The following is a 16,415-nucleotide window of genomic DNA, read 5'->3' as shown; positions in this document are numbered from 1 at the left end:
ATTCGTAGAAATTGATCGCTACGATGTGACAGAAGTGATGGAATCGACGATCGCACGGACATCTTTTCGTCGAAGTTACACGTTTGATAAAGAAGACAGGGAATTTAAATCTGTAAAGAAATTATCGGCAAATAAGTACCGGTGCTTCTTTTCGAAACAGTCGATTCTGGAAGAGCAGGCAGAATTGTTTAATGCTTCCGTTCGAAAACGTAAACAAACGTTTACAGGAAAGTAAATTTAAAAAGGGAGCCAGTGAATATCCTCTTACTGCGAATCTCCAGCTCTCTTTTTCTCTCTTTCTATATATATATATATATATTGTCTCCCCCGATTTTTCTCGGTATCTTTTCTAAACTTTTATTGTACATCATGTCGGACAAATGATCCTTTACCTCGCTGCAACAATATCGAGGCTATTTTTAGTTACGGTGCACAACTTTAACGATTATCATGTATCTTGGATAAAAGATAGTCAATAACTGGAAATTGCTTCGGGGATAACTTTGCGTATTCAAACTTCAAAATTACATAATCAAATACGATCTCGAAAGTTGGTTCCGATTTTCTTACAGAGAAATTTCATAATATTCTCGATCGTATCGAAGAGAGTCGCGAGAGATAGGCGGTTGACAAACGAATCAGAAAATGATTAATTTTTCGAAATCACTGTACGCGATAATTTTAACCTTTTTTCATGATTAAAAAAGAAGAAAGAAAGAAAAAAGAAAGAAAGAGGAAAAAGGAGAAAAATAAGAGAAATATATCGTATGGTTTAACGAGCAACTTCGAATAACCGTCAAGGAACGAGGTGAATTTCACGATGCGAAATCAATGCGAGAGCAATTTGTAATCAGAGCCTCGTCGCGATCGCACGGATGAAATTGCCGTACTCGACTTACAGCAACAACGAGAAAATTGGAGCGGCTGTGCGACAGTAAACACCGTTCGAAAAAAGAAATCCAATGAACGAGCGAAAGAGAGAGAGAAACGTACATAGCCAATCGACGGATAAAGGTTCGAGTGTACCCCTTGAATATCTACCATCCCAAAGGATCCATCCCACCAACTTTTCAACTCTTCTCGTCTATTCGACGAGAATTCAACCTTCGATAGGCATCCGTATCGAAAACGGAACAATCGTGTTGCGTACAGCCACGGTTTCCATTGTAATCCAGATACAGCACCGGTACGTGCTAAGTTAAGTGTCCCTCTATCCGCGGATACATCCACTCCACGGATTCGGTTTACTCGCCTCGACGGATGGAAAGGAGATACACACGCGTTCACGAAACGAAACGATCTCTCTGGAACGAGAGAGGGTTCCGCCGTCGTTGCGCGAGGGGAGAAACGGGGTCCACACGCGTATACGAGACGGGGTCCTCCCGCACGGAATAGAGGGCACTCGTGACACGATGGAACGCGATACGGTTTCGATACGCAAACGTTAAAGCACGATGCCGAGGAGATTTCGCTGGGGAACGAAGAAAGATTCTGGCAGGAATGTCGTTCGAGTAGGGACTACAAAGTCCTGGCTGTGCGCCAATGTCGTTTCTTTTTTCTTCTTCTTTCCCTCTTTTCCTTTTTTTTTTTCTCTTCCCTCCCTCTCCCCCCGTTTTTCCACGGCTTTTGTCAAGCCGGTGGCCGAGTTATAAATTTTTAATTGAGCTATAACGTTTCGTCGAGGCTCACGGTAAATGTTTATTAGCCGGTAATTACTGGGGGATAATTGCTCGGGGCTGGTGGTAGATCTCGAGCAGTCGAGGGACGGAGTCGCGCGCCGGTCACGAACGCTAATCGAGAAAAGTCGACATCCGTAATGGGAGCAATTAATTCCTGGCGATCAACGTTATTACTTTCACGAGCATCTTAGAAAGCCGGCACACATATATATATATATATATATATATATATATTCCAATTTCTATGCGGGTCACATCCAGATCAGCCGGCCTTGCGATCCTCCCTCCCGTAACTTTCCGCCCCCTCGCGCACCCTACAAGAAGTTAGCACTTCTTTTATGGACGCCGGAATTGGAACACAGAATTGCGGTAGTTTCGCGGCAAAAGTATCGGAATGTTACGTATGAGATAAAACGGAAATAAAAATCGTCCAACCACGTTGCTTTCGCGCGATACTTATAAAGCCGCGTCGAGGAAATTATTGAAGAGAGAGAGAGAGAGAGAGAGGAATCGTATCGCATCGAGAGAAACAAAGACGATTAGAAAACGTTGTATTCGTCGTACGATAGACTTCGATCCGGTAACGCGTTCGAACGAAAATTCTCGCCACGAAATATTTCCACAAAATGTGAAACTTCGTAGATCGGAAAATTAATTCGACCTTCTGTTTACGTTTATTTTCTTGACGAGAAATACGTAAATTCGCGTGTATCAAACATCGATCGAAGGGAAATCGCTTGGTGGAAATTCGTCGTTGAACGACACTCGACAACGCTTCGTACTTCTTTTCCCTTCCCCACACCAACTTGTCAATTTTTGGACAATAGGAAGGACGAAAAGAGGACACGGAATGTGTGACGATTCGGGTCGGCGAAACGTTGAGCGAAACCTTCCCTTCGTCGTACGTATCAAGGATAGGATAATTTGGTTAATTGGCGATTTAAAAGAGCAATCGAATGGAGCAGGAGGGGTAGAAGGGGGAGGGGGTGTAAGTTTAACGACGTATATCGTTCACGGATTGACAGGAGGCAACGAAGCATATACTCGGAGCGGCACAATGTACCGGTTAAATTTATCTTAGAGCCGGGCTCGAACGATAGTGCAAAGCCATAAATCTGTAGTATAAAGCGGTACCTGATTTGTTGCCGGCTGTTGCCGTGTGGGTGAGCGTAGCTGCTGCGGTCAGCTTAGGCGGTTCTATCTTCTGCGGCATGCTGTGCGCCGGTATAGGGCCGGGATTCGTCATGGTGGTCATGGTGGTGGGCATCATCAAGGTCGACATGGTCAGCATCTTCGGGCCGTTCTCGTTTCGCCGAACGGCGAACGTGTTGTCCCTCCTTACCGTTCCGTCACGTGATGATCCGTTCAACGACGATCACTGCTACGCCGAATTTTCCACGGCGTTACGACCCTCCTGCTTCCCCTTCTTTCTCCTCTTCCTCCTCCACCTCCTTCTCCTTCTCCTCCTCCTTCTCCTCCTCCTCCTTCCCCGGCTCTCGATCGAGGGGACGATATCGTGTCTTCGGACGATTGAAAACGTTGCAGGCTGCGCGCACGTTTAGACGGCCGAGAAAGCGTGATCGCGGTTAAGCGTGGATCAATCGCTTATGGCCCGTGTCGAGAGTGGCATGTTGTTACCTCGATCGGCAATAATATTTTGAAACCAACTGGTGTCAACACCGTGTTTCGCGCCGTGTATCGCCGTGGACGGGGACGGAGAATTCGGAGAAGTCACCGCGTACCATCCGTCTACGCGGCGTCTATTTATCGCGACGTCACCAAGATCGCGCTAACTCCTCCCCCTCGCCACATTACTTTACCATCCTCGCCTCGCGCGACGCTACCTCGCCTCGATATCTCTCCTCACATCTGCTTCCTCTCTCGCGATCTTCCTCGAAAACTTTCTCCCACCTCCTCTCACCTTCTCCGTTTATACTCCGTTCAATCTCCGACGACGCTTCGAGACACCAAAATCTCTCTCTCTCTCTTCCTTTATCCTCTGTCTATCTAACTATCTATCTGTCCGCCTCGCGCAATTTCTCTCTCCAAGAGAGTACCGGTCATCCGAAGCGACGCGACCAAAAAATGAAAAAAATCACACGTGGCTCCAGGTTTCCTTTTCTCCTCTTACGATTCTTCTACGATTCCACGATTCGATCGACGAATCAATCACCACATCAAGAGCCACCAACAACTTCCCCTCCCTCTTCTCGTCTCACTCACTCGAACAAGTTTCTTCTTCTTCTCCTCCTCCCCCTTCTCTTCCCCTTCACTTCTCACACTTTCCTCCTCTCCGCCCCGTCTAATAATCGCCGCCAAGAGTGTGCCAATCAAGAAAACCGCGAGCACTGTTGTTACGTTCACAAGCAGGAGAGGAGAGTGTGTCGGGTGCGTGAACGGCACACGCGGTGTGCTGGCGCGTCTGTGCCACACGAGACGGCGGAGATTGTCCTGCTGTTATCGTTGTCACTCGACTGATCCCCGACGAGGGAACGTCACGACGGGCCTCGATATCGCGGCGTGCACGATACAACACAGGTGTTTGCGTCGCGGAGGGAGAGAGAGAAAGAGAGAGAGAGAGAGAAGGAGAGAGGAAGAGAGAAAGAGAGAAAGGTGGCGTGTGTATATTGTGTGTGTATATATATATATATATGTGCGTGAGTGTATATATCTGTTTGCGTGTGGAGGAGAGAGAGAGAGAGAGAGAGAGAGGGGATCAAGATAGGAACGAGAAGGACGACAACGTAAACGGCGACTAGAACGACGACTAGGACGACCACGACGACGACGGGCTACGTGGACGACGACGACGACGACGACGAGGACTAGAACGACGGCGACGACGTTCTCTACGCTCTCCACGCTGCGCGCGTTACGTCACGTCCGGCCGAGCGTAGAGTCGGAACTCGTCTGGCGGGGAGAGCGCGAAGGGACGCCTGCCTTTGCCTGCCTGCCAGCCTGCCAGCCCTGAACGCCCGCCGTCGCGACGCCCAGAGGCGCCGGCGTTCCCGAGCGTCCGCGGAATCGCACGAGTTAAGACGCGAGCCACCAGTCGCTCGGCCGCCGCCAACCTGAAAGGGTTGGCTCGATGCGCCGGCCCATGCACCACTTCTCTATCCGCACTCCCTCTCCATCTCCCGTTTCACGCTCGTTTACCTTCCGTTTATTGTTTCCTTCGCCCCTCTCTAACCCGAATAAACGAAACCTCGCCGTTTTTGTTACTCGATCGTTTCAATTTTTACCGGATTTTAATATTTTTCTTTTCCTTTCTTTTTCTTTTTCTTTCTTTTCCTCCGTTTCGTCTTTTTCGAAGCGGAGTTAAGTACCGGTTGTACTTTTGCTCTTGAGTTTAGTTCGTTTGGATTATTGTAATTAATTCTTTTCATATACATATACGATGAATAAAACAGATGTAATTTGTAATTGTTTTTTTTTTTTTTTTTTGATACTTTTTGTTCGACGAATCGAAATAAAGGAAGATGTAACGCGATGTAAAATTTTAATGAAGCGCGTGGGACACGCGTAAATCGCGTCGTATCGATAAACGTCACGCATTAAACCGCAAATTGATTATCACGAAGATCGTTATTGTTCTAATAAATCCCTAATTAACGTAACCTACATTTGCTATTGATACAGCCGATAAATTATATTTATTTTACGGTATTGAATTATATCGTGTGTCGGCCAACGATACAACTTGATGCGAAATGACGCGATCGTTATCGATCTATAATGTAGCGAAATTTTAATCGAACGGTGAAAAATCATTTGAACCTGTAAATTGTGCCATGTTAATTATCGTATCGCCGATGATGATCGATACCGTCTGTACAGGAAAGTTTTCGAGTTTTGACTTGGAAGGAAGTACGTTTCGCTTAGTGCCATCTGCTGTGCAAACATTTCGCATTATGTCCTGAAAATATTCACTTCGCTCCTACACGAGAATTCGCCCTATAGATGTTTGAACTTTCGGCGATTGGCACCGCTATTTCCATATCTGATGGTTGCATCGACTATTACTTTTGGGCTTGCGAACGTTCTTCTTGGTAAAAGAAAATACACAACTGGCGACGATTTATTTGCCTTTTCAATAGAAACGTATCGTCACCACGGAATCATTGTAAAATGGATTTAATAACCGTTCCGTTCTCGCGAGTATTATTCGAATACTTGGTTCGAATAATTTGATAACGCGTTAATTACGGTAGCGATTATACAAAAGAGAGAGAGGGTGAGAGGGAGGGAGAGATTGTGAATTCAAGTTGCGATGAACTTTCAAGCGTGGCAGCGATGTAACGAAATTTTCATAATTCCTCGAGTTTTTCAGGATTCTGAAAGGGAGGATTCTGGTTTCTTGGAAAGTAATTATGCACCGAGTGTCTCGTAAAGCATACGGTCTAAAAAGTTTGCCGCATAAGTGATAGAACCGTCGGAGATTCTTTGAACCCCGAGGGCCGAAGTTTAAGTATAAACGATTACGTAGCGACGATGATTTCGCGGATCCGTGGCGAAATCTGCTACCGAATCCTCGAGCAATCTACCCCTTTAAGGATGGCAGACACTCGTTCCAAGTGTTTGTAGCTGTTTGCCTTTGTGCGGAAAATATCTTATCGTCGGATCTTCGATATTCTTCAAGAATTTTCGACCGAGGATATTGTTACCAGAATAAATTTACTTTCAAAGGGAGAGATCTCTACCTCTACCCTTGAAACAAATGGCTTTCTTACAATCGTATGCCAAGAAGGAATGTCGGATTCTTCCGCGTCCATTTAAGACAGCGGCATGCATATTTAAATGAAATCGTGTGTAGATGCATGAAATACATAAAACAACAGATAAATTAGAATATATTCGGTACTTCTTTCTATATGTATATGTGTATTTTATATAGGTGCATATATATATATATATTTCGTGCAACGATATAATTAATTTATCAAATTTATTACGTTACAAATTTTCATGAAAAAAAATTACTTGGAAATTTCGGAGGTGCATGGTTGACAAAGAGTTTTAATAAAAAATGGTTGAAACGCGTTTATTTCTTTCTAATTACTCGGCCAATCCCCGATTATAACGCATAAATTTAATACAAATGTATAAAAGAGGAAATAATTTTTTCCGTGCATCGAAAAATTAACGAACATTTAAACGGAACAAAAGCTCGATATATCAAATACCTCGGATATTTTCCTATGCGAACATTGAACGATAAGCAATGAATACATTTAACGAAGAATTTGAAGCAATTAATATTAAAATCATTAGTTTTATTGTTTTTTACGCGTAGTATAAATATTCGATTAATTAGCCTTTATATTCTGCAATCCGTAATTAACGTTATTATCTTCTATTAATAACCTCGATTCATTAACGAATGTGTATAATAATTAATTATAGAAAGCAATTTTCAGTCTCTTGAAAATCGAAGCTTTATTATCAACGACACGCGTATTATTTTTTCACTCGTACGCAACATATTTCTGAATGCGTGAGTTTAATTTATATAAATATATACGTATTTCTTCCACACTTTTTTAATATTTCGATATTTACGTATTTTAATATTTTTATCGACCTTCGATATTATTTCCAATATTTAATATCGTTTATGTTTAAAATATAAAATTTCGTACTATTATTTTTTTCCCGATACTAGTACTGTTCGCGCTTTTCATGAAATCTAAAATTTGTAAAATGTACATCTACATAATTTTTCAAATTATTCGTCGTGCGCGTATTTAGATTTGATATGGAGATTTCGGGACAACCAATCAGACGTATGAGTTCTCGTCGAGAGCGGCATGTCTGACCTAATACTATCCGTATCTACTTATCCATTAAGTGGCGCCGCTCACTGGTGGCAGATCGAACTAGGGTGATTGCAATGCTACTCCCCGCTCGAATACCGAAAGGACTTCACCCCTGTTTTCGGTAACATTGATGCAGGGCAAGGAAAGAAGCTCTGAATTAAGTTTTCCTTTGGAATTTTGATTCGAAAAATCATGGGATTGCAATCCAACCCAGTTTCAACGTACGTAAAAATTATCCCTTTGTATTTGAATAAAATTATTAGAATTTTTTTTCGTTGATCTCTTCTACAAAGATTCTCAAGTCCAATATTTTCGAATTTCTTACGGTTTATTAATCGTACGGTTGAAAATTAAAAAAATGTTCTATGTTTTACGAATTTTTAATAAAAAAAAAGGGGGTGAGAAACTTGAATTGCGATGAGAAATTTCATGAATATTTTAACTCTCATCTCATCTTACAACTGCGTTACCTCTTTACTGTTTTTAAAAGGAAATTGAAGGGATGAAAAAGAAAGAATTAAACAGCGCCGGGTATAAAATCCATCGTTCGAAACCCCGATACTAATCGTAACAATCGTATTCCATTCCAGGAAAAAGGAAGCGTGGATAATGCAAACAAAGAAGCTTTTATTAACCGCGAAAACGGTTATAAAATTTTCTCACGGAAACCACGTCGTAATCGTAATACTAGTAAATATTCGATTACAATTACTATTTCTTCTTCCGATGCAAGCTTAATTTCGTGCAATTCATCCGAGGGCGTGTTTCGAGCTTAATGTTAGGAATGAATTGCGTGGAAATGTAATAGTCTTTCGTAAGTTTACTCTGATTTCGATTCACGTGTGCGACTAATAGTTGAAATTTTATATTGGAACGCGTCGTTTCATTCCTCTTCAAAACAGCCGAAGAAAAATCCGCATAGTAATATTTCCGGAAGGAATCCACCAAGGAAGATATTTCGCCACCCGTCCCGCTGCGCACCGTGATTTTGCAAAATTGCTCGGCTCGAGCAAATTAATTTTTATAACAAAGTGAAAAATTGGCGATCGAACGTTCTCAAAGAATGGATTTACAAAAGCATCGAAAGGGCTTTGCATGCACCTCTTTTGCGGAGGATTCGAATATCCGTTTTACGTTATTTAAAATACACGCTTTTTTAGAAACAGCTTACTTTATCAAAGATTTTTCTATAAATTATGTTCTCCACATTTTTTTGTAGATATGTAGAACTTCTGGATGATGATGCAAACGTGAGAAACGGTAGAACGAATTAAACATAAGGGAGGAGGGAGAAAATGTTGAAATATTCTTACCGTGTATTTAATTATTACAGCGTTTGTACCGCAAAATGCAGATGAGTGGAGTAGTTGCGTTGAAACAAGAAATAAAATTTTATGTGAAAGCAAAAAAATAATTCATTAAACGCGTTGTAAATATATTCTCCTGCGCGAAGGAGGACGAGAACTTGATTTCAACGAAGAATTTCTTCTATACGTACGTAATATAATATTGAAACCACGAATAGCGAGAGAGAGAGAGAGAGAGAGAGAGAGGAGGATTGAATGAATCCGACTAACTTGATAATAATTTTAATCTTAATTACTTGACCCATCCTCGATATCCCGTGCAAACTTGAATTCATCGAAATCGTACATACGATTAATTTATCGGTCGGCCAAAGAAACGACCAAAGAGAAACGATGCACGGAGAGATAATTCGTTCGGAATGTATAAACAGACGCGTAGGAGAAGGAGGGAGGGGAGGTGGGTAAAAGCGAGGAAGCGTTTACGGGGTTATCCCCGTTGTTATGCGAACCGTGTGCATCGTTATGCATCTTTAATTTAAGTCGAATCATGATGAAATTCCAGAATGTGGCAAGATCATCCTCGGTCCCAACGCCTTGGTCCCGATATTCGGGGAATGCGACCAGCGTCGGGGAGCGCCGTCTTAGTGGCTTGCGGAGGAGAAGCTCTGGCTCATGTTCAAACTCATAAATAATTCCGTTTGTGATCGTGGGCGTAGCAGTTGTCGACTCGGATGGAAGGAGGAGGCAAACCGAGATGCGGGTACGTACACGTGGTGACGCGTACGTACCCCCGCGGAATCCGCCAGCTATTGGCAACGGCCTGCCAAAATACTATAATCCGCCTCGCGAACTCTTAACTCTTCCCCCCTTCCACGGAATTTATTCGGTGGCGAAAATCAAATTTTACATTAGGGCACGGGATTTGGAATCGTTTTCGAAGCTTTCGAAGCTTTTTCATTTGCATTCGTTAACGATAAGGTGGGCTGGAGCGCATCGTAGGTTCGATACGCGACGTGGTGTAAGTGGAGGAAGAGTAGGAAATACCATCCATACTCGGTTTATTCGATCGGATAGAGATTGGCAGTTAGCGATCGGTGAACAATCAGGCTTAGTTTGAGCTAGAGGCAATCTAGATTCTACTCTGAGCGAAAACCAATCAAGTTTCTAGTCAGCTGGAATCAGAATCAGGATTCGATTCGGATCAGAATAAGGTCAATCAATTACCGTCCCACCGTATTTTATTGCTCGTTTTTCGAATACGATCGAGAATAGAATGGAAGATAAATTAGCTTTTTAAGCAAATTTGAATCTATGCAATAATCGATAATTTAAGGTAATTCTCGAGTTAACGATTTAATTTTTTCGACCGATTTTTCCCTCGCCTCTTCGAATCAATCTTTCGAAATTTTATTTATATAAATAAAATCGAAATCGAAGAAAGATAATTTAATATACTGGATTAAATGGATCGATAAAAATATATTTTATAGATTATATCGAAATAATAAAATATCGATGTACGAATTCATAAACGCACCAATCCCATATACAGATATAATATAAATATATGAACGATGACGTGCGATCGCGCAACTTTTTCCCCTGAAAATCGTAAATCAAGCATTGGCCGCGAGTTAACCACCCCCTCCCCGTTAATTAATTTCCAATTCGCCGAGAATTAAAACAAGAATCGAATCAACGAAATCGTTAACCGGTTTTAACGCGATATTCCCATACTCGATGCGCACACACCCTCCCCTCCCCCATAAGCATAAGAAAACGCACGCTGTATACGTCCATTTCTTTCATACCGCTCGCTTATACCCCTCCCTCCCCAGTCACGGCTAATTGAATTGTGAATTTCACGGAATGATGAAACGCAATCGAAAAGCGATACAACAAGGTTCCATCAAAGGGGAGGAAGAAGAAGAGGAAGAACAAGAAGACGACCGACGGAGGAGGGGAGATAAGAACAGTTGGAGAACGAGCAACAAAAGTTTCCTCTCAAAGATATCGATACAGGCCAGGTTGTACCCATTATATTAGATAAGATTCCTCATTATCCTCAACTAAAATCCCAGGGAACAACAGGGAAATACGATGACGAGAGTGCGCACCACCACCACCACCACCACCACCACCATCGCTACTCGTCCCGATCACCTGTTTTTCGAATTCTCATCTCGATCAGGAATAACAAATAATATAATAATAACAACGATAACAACAACAACAACAACAATTATAATAAACAAGAAAAATAAGGGGATGGAATGGAGGGGGAGAGGAAAGGGATCCGCAATCGTTATTATTAAGTTGGAAAATTCCAAAAGAGCGAACAGCGAATTTTTATTCCCTCTCCCTTCCCCCCCTCCCCGCATATTAGTTTAAATTGGCTTGGTAAATTGGCTGTTTTACGGGAAATAGCCCGGAGATGGGGTTTCGAAAAAGGGGGTACGGGGGGGATGGAAGGGAATCGTAGGACGGGACGATGGCGAGGATAACGGAAAAAGGAGTAAGAGGAGGGAAAGGGAGGGGAGGGAGGGTGTACAGGTAGGAATGGAAGGACGGAGAGAAGGCGGATAAGCCTGAGGCGATCTGCCTCGACATTGCTATGTTGCGGTAATTGTAGCTAATTAAGAGCTCGAATTCCCTCCTTACCGCTTTCCTCCCTCTTTCTCCTTCTACCTCGTTCTTCCACCTCCTTCCCTCCCTTTAAAGCCTCTCTGTGAGAGTAAATGTACAGGGAGACCACACTCGCGGCATCTTCTTCCATGCAAGGAAGATGGGACGTCCGTCTGTCCATGTCTTTTCATGAATCCTTCTCCTCCCTTAGAGTCTTAGAGTCTCATATAGGTCGAACGTTACATTGGTGTGCGTTAGAAATGTTTCGGGACACTTTCTTTCCTCGCTGGATCAACCAATACCGTCGCCATTTTTTTTACTGGACGACCGTATATCGTTTCCTTTCTTTTTTTTTTCGAAATCGGGCGAAAAAGTTTCCTCGAGTCGCGAGATCGTAAGATTCTTACGGCATAGAGGGGTGCAGAGAGGTTTTGGAAGTCTGTTTATTCTTTATTTCACACGCAGTGCTATATGTAGTAATAGAAGAGGTATAATTTGAATATTCAAACATTCGTAAAAATTATTATATATATATATATAAGATTGGAATATCTTCGAAACTGTTAATTATTTTGATGTAATATTAATATACATCTATTACTTCTGTTATTCAAACTGCTGAATGTACATAAAGTACAATAATTCGTATATAGTATCAGCTACAGAAAAGAATGCAAACGTTTCCTTAGTATTTGTACTCTTAAATTGGTACAAGTGATTCGAAATAATTTTTTTGATCACGTATGAACTTATTCATACACGTTGTTATCTTACGTTATTATCTAACGCTACTCGAATATAAAATTATATTTATAAATTATCATGATTACAAATCATAATTAACCTGCACATATAAAAGATAAATAAATTTTTACATCGATACGTTACAACTTTCTGGATTCTATGCCAATGGATCGAGGTTTCGATACAGGTTTCGTAGTTTTGGATTAGTGTATATGACAAATATCATGGTGGAAGGAAAAATGTGTGAAAAATTTCCTTCCAAACTAACCAATCAGACCCGTATTCCCCTTCGCTTCTTTCCACAATACATCATACGTCACAAGATTCTAAAACTCGAAACAAATGTTTCTCCATCGTCTATAATTTCGATATTCGAATCTCGAAAGACGAAGTTTCTTAGCCAACGTTTTAATTATTCCCCCAATTTCAAGTGTAATTTTGCGATTATAGAAACGAAAGCAGAGATAGTTACTCGCTTTGTTTCGTTTACAAACATCAAAGGGTGGAATTCATAATACGGTGAATGGATCCAGGCAGTGAATCTTTGGCCAATTATATTGGCAGCCAGATGCTCTGTCCATTAGCGTGCTCCTTTAACGAGTTATCCACCTTGAAGCAGGATATTGTCTCCCAAGTTTCACCGTCGTTACCACGCTCGCTTAGGTTTGATCGATGACTCCTCCATCGAGCTGATAGGCGACATCGGCTGCAACCAAGCTTGTACCGGTGTGCGGTGTACGAAGTTCATGCCTCTATCGCGTATATACGTGTATGCCAAGCACGAGACTAACGGGGACAGAGCGTTGTACGACGCGTGACTGTACGAGCCGCAATGATGTATATAAGAATTTATAGTAGACCATTAAATTACATTTTTCAGTTACGGGAGGAAAAATGACGAGGTCTTCTCCACTTTCGAGTAAATTCGATAATTTGTTCGCGAGGAAATTGCGAGATAAAATTCTAAAAAAAAAGGAGATATTCTTTTTTTTTTTTTTTTAAATAAAATAACCTCGAAATCGAGGATTGTATTTCAAAATATTTTCGTTTTCGACGCTTTTCTATTCTTGTTTCGACAACATTGTATTTTTGCGTTCCTCTTTTTTTTTTTTTATTTTTGGCAATTTTATTTTTGGTTTTTAATTTCATTCTTTTTTTCTTTTTTTTTTTTTCCATTTTCTTCCTCCTGTTTTTACACCCAATTCGATTGCACAAAATGTGTACCTGTATTGCGTGTTTGGTTTTTTTATCACTCTGTATTTTGTATCGTTTATCCAGAAAGTCTGGCTCATGCTGAATCACTCGACCAGATAAACAATTGTACGATCGTTTTACGCATCAGCAGTTTGTAAAAATCCCCCTATTGAAGATTCGTAAATTGGGGATTTTTAAATTTGAGGAGACGAAGTAGTCGAAAAGTCAAAAATTATGGTACTATTTTCTCTATATTCGTTGCCTCGAATAATAAAATTTTAATTCGCATTTTTTTCTACTTTTTTTATTTTTGCGATGAAAATTTAGACATAAGTCGTTTAGAAATCGAGCAACACGTTACGTTCTCGAGTGTATTAATTTTACCGACGTATTTGCGTTTTTGTAAATTGAAAATATTTCAGTTTTGAAAGATAGTAAAAAAAAAAAAAAAAAAAAATAGATACACGTTCTTTGATGTCACGTCCTATGTACCTTGAAATGTAGACCAAATTCAAAATAATTAACAGTTTTTTGCAGCCTGTTTCCATTCTAGCGTTTTTTATTAATTTGATATAAAAGTAATGGGTTTTTTTGGTGACAAATAAAATTACGAGAAGTTTTATATTTTAATAAAGGTTTTTTTTTTAGAAATAAATTTAATATCGCGAACAAGTTTATAAAAATATTTGTATATCTTTCGTTGTTGCGTAAATATTAATCACAACGGCAAGTGAACGTTAAAATAATTTATTTATTTATTCATATTCATTAATTTATTAACTCTAACTAATTAATTTAAAAGTATTTAAAAGTACTTCTAATGTCGCAAAAACAAAGAAGGAAAAAAAGAAACAAACAAATCCGTTCAGTTTTCCACGAACTGGAATAATATAATTAATTTAACGACGTAAGGGATAATATTAACAATACCGAATGAATTTTTACCGCAATACTGAAATCTCTTTTGACGCCCGTGTGTAATGTGAGAGAGAAGGATCGTGCGAATTTCCATAAATATCCATTGTTACTGCTTCACGTCGTACGTGAAATTAAATGTACAACTTTTGTCACTTAAAGTTTATTCAAGCGAAACGACTTCTAGAATTATAAATACTCATCAAAAGTTTACGAAAGAGAAGAAAATTTAGAGGGAAGATATAGTTGCTCATCTCCTAAGTGGCTGTAATAACTTGCCCCTCGTGCGTGTGAGTTTTCCTACAAAAGATCAGAAGTGACGCACGACCGTTACTGCATAAACAAAAGTTGCGATATTTAACATTCATAACTCACACTTTGCCTCGCTTAAAATTCTGATTTATTAGGAAAATGTGTATACGCGAGGAGTTTATCTTTTTGTTGAGATTGGCCGAAGGAATCCGCGTTCAAAAATTTTATATCGCTTCAAGATTATTTCGAAACGACTCGTCAAATATTGACGTATGATCGTTCATCGCTAGTTAGCAAGATAATGTGTCAAACAACAGTTTACGAACGTTCGTGCGATGAACATCTAAATCGAATCATTTACGCTAATTCGTATTATAACGGCGTGTTGTAATTGAAACACGAAACGCGTTATACAACTGTGAAATCAAATCATAGGATAGGATGGAAATAAATATAAGGTTCACGACTTTTCTTTCGAGTTCCGATCTCGTGAAATACCTTTGAAATATTTTCCAGTTCGGTAGAAACAAGGGAGAAGTTGTTTAGAGAAGTTCGATTTAACGAATCCCTCGAAGGCCTGTCGCGCGAATCGAAATTTCCAACATCGGAAATGTATTTGTCTATTCAGATGATTCCGAATTGCGTCGAAGGCATTCCAAATTATGGATTTCTATTTGCGCTATAATCGAAACTGTGTGGATGCACACGTGTTCTGCTATTTAGACCCGTACCTGGCTGTTACGTTATACGTACTTGTAATCTTCCAAACTCGATCTCAAAGCGTTACCTATGTTTCGATTACTTGTTTCCACGAGTAGTTAGAATTTTATATAGAAATATTGAATTGAATTCACAATTCAAATTCGATCTCCTCCGTCCGCTTTATAAAAATTTTTCACTTAGAAAAGTAACGAATATCGTTATTGATTGATTGATGATAACGAATAAAAGTTTAGACTGTCGTAGATGGAAATGTTTTTCCAAAAAATAATTCATTTCACAAAATTCGATCAAATTTGTAATCAATATTAAGAAAATTTTGAAGAGTTACAACCATGAAAATAACGACTTCCCGTCGATGATATCGCGTAAAGAGAATTTTTTTAATCCGATGCTTAAGATTTGTTTTATATTCATCGCTCAGACATGTCGTCTCAATCCGATCTGTCTCAAGTTCCGTACAAGAGAAACGATTCCCAAAAGTTTTAGGAGAAAATGTAGGTCGCGAGTCCAATTCATAATTTCCATGCCGATTTACATACTTAAGTGCGCGGAAACTTTGATTCTCTACATTCTCGACAATCGATCGAGGTATCGAGACAGAAAAAAAAAAGAGGGACGGGGATTTTTCTCCGCGTAAAACTTTTAGGGGAAAAATCGAAATTTTATATGCGATTTCGCTCGATTACGGTCGAGTCCGTAATTGTCGCGACAGAAAGTAATGGATAGACACGGTGTAACAATTACAGCTCCCCTTTGGTATTTCCACATTACTCGTTTTAATCGGTATTTGTTGCAAGGACGGGTTTGCAACACCCATCGGGCAAAAACCAATAAAATAAACAAGAATCCAACGACGAGTTATACCCATATCACGCCCATCCACGCAACATTTTTCCTTCGCAACATTCAATTCGTTCACGCATACTACACGTTTCCAGAAGAACCTTTGCGCCATTTCACGTTCGACCGAGCACGCAGCTCGCGCGTGTACGCGTTTAACGTACGGCCGCGATAACACGAGTTGCACGCGTGTGCAAGAGTCGTCCGTGTTTTCGCGCGAGGCTGTACATGTCCCGCGAAAACACGCGACGAACGCCCTCTCTCTGCCTATCTGCGTACTACACGCGCATACAGCGCGCCCACGTCGCGTGTAACGTACG

General features: G+C 40.6%; 1 protein-coding gene across 6 annotated transcripts in view; it reads right to left on the bottom strand.

Annotated features, from left to right (window-relative positions):
• Window positions 1-16,415, bottom strand: part of LOC107993953 (nucleolysin TIAR) — a 455,817-nt gene that overhangs the window by 182,436 nt on the left and 256,966 nt on the right. Inside the window, exon 1 of one of the 6 annotated variants that reach the window (XR_009833421.1) lies at window positions 2,814-4,794. The exons of the other annotated variants lie outside the window; for them this stretch is intronic. The gene's annotated coding sequence lies outside the window, so the exon portion shown is untranslated. Of the gene's footprint in view, window positions 1-2,813; window positions 4,795-16,415 lie in introns of those variants that run through there. 6 annotated transcript variants of the gene reach the window in all.

Source organism: Apis cerana, linkage group LG1 (genome assembly GCF_029169275.1).
Source record: "Apis cerana isolate GH-2021 linkage group LG1, AcerK_1.0, whole genome shotgun sequence".
NCBI lineage: Eukaryota > Metazoa > Arthropoda > Insecta > Hymenoptera > Apidae > Apis > Apis cerana.
This window is presented reverse-complemented; position numbering and strand designations above follow the sequence as displayed.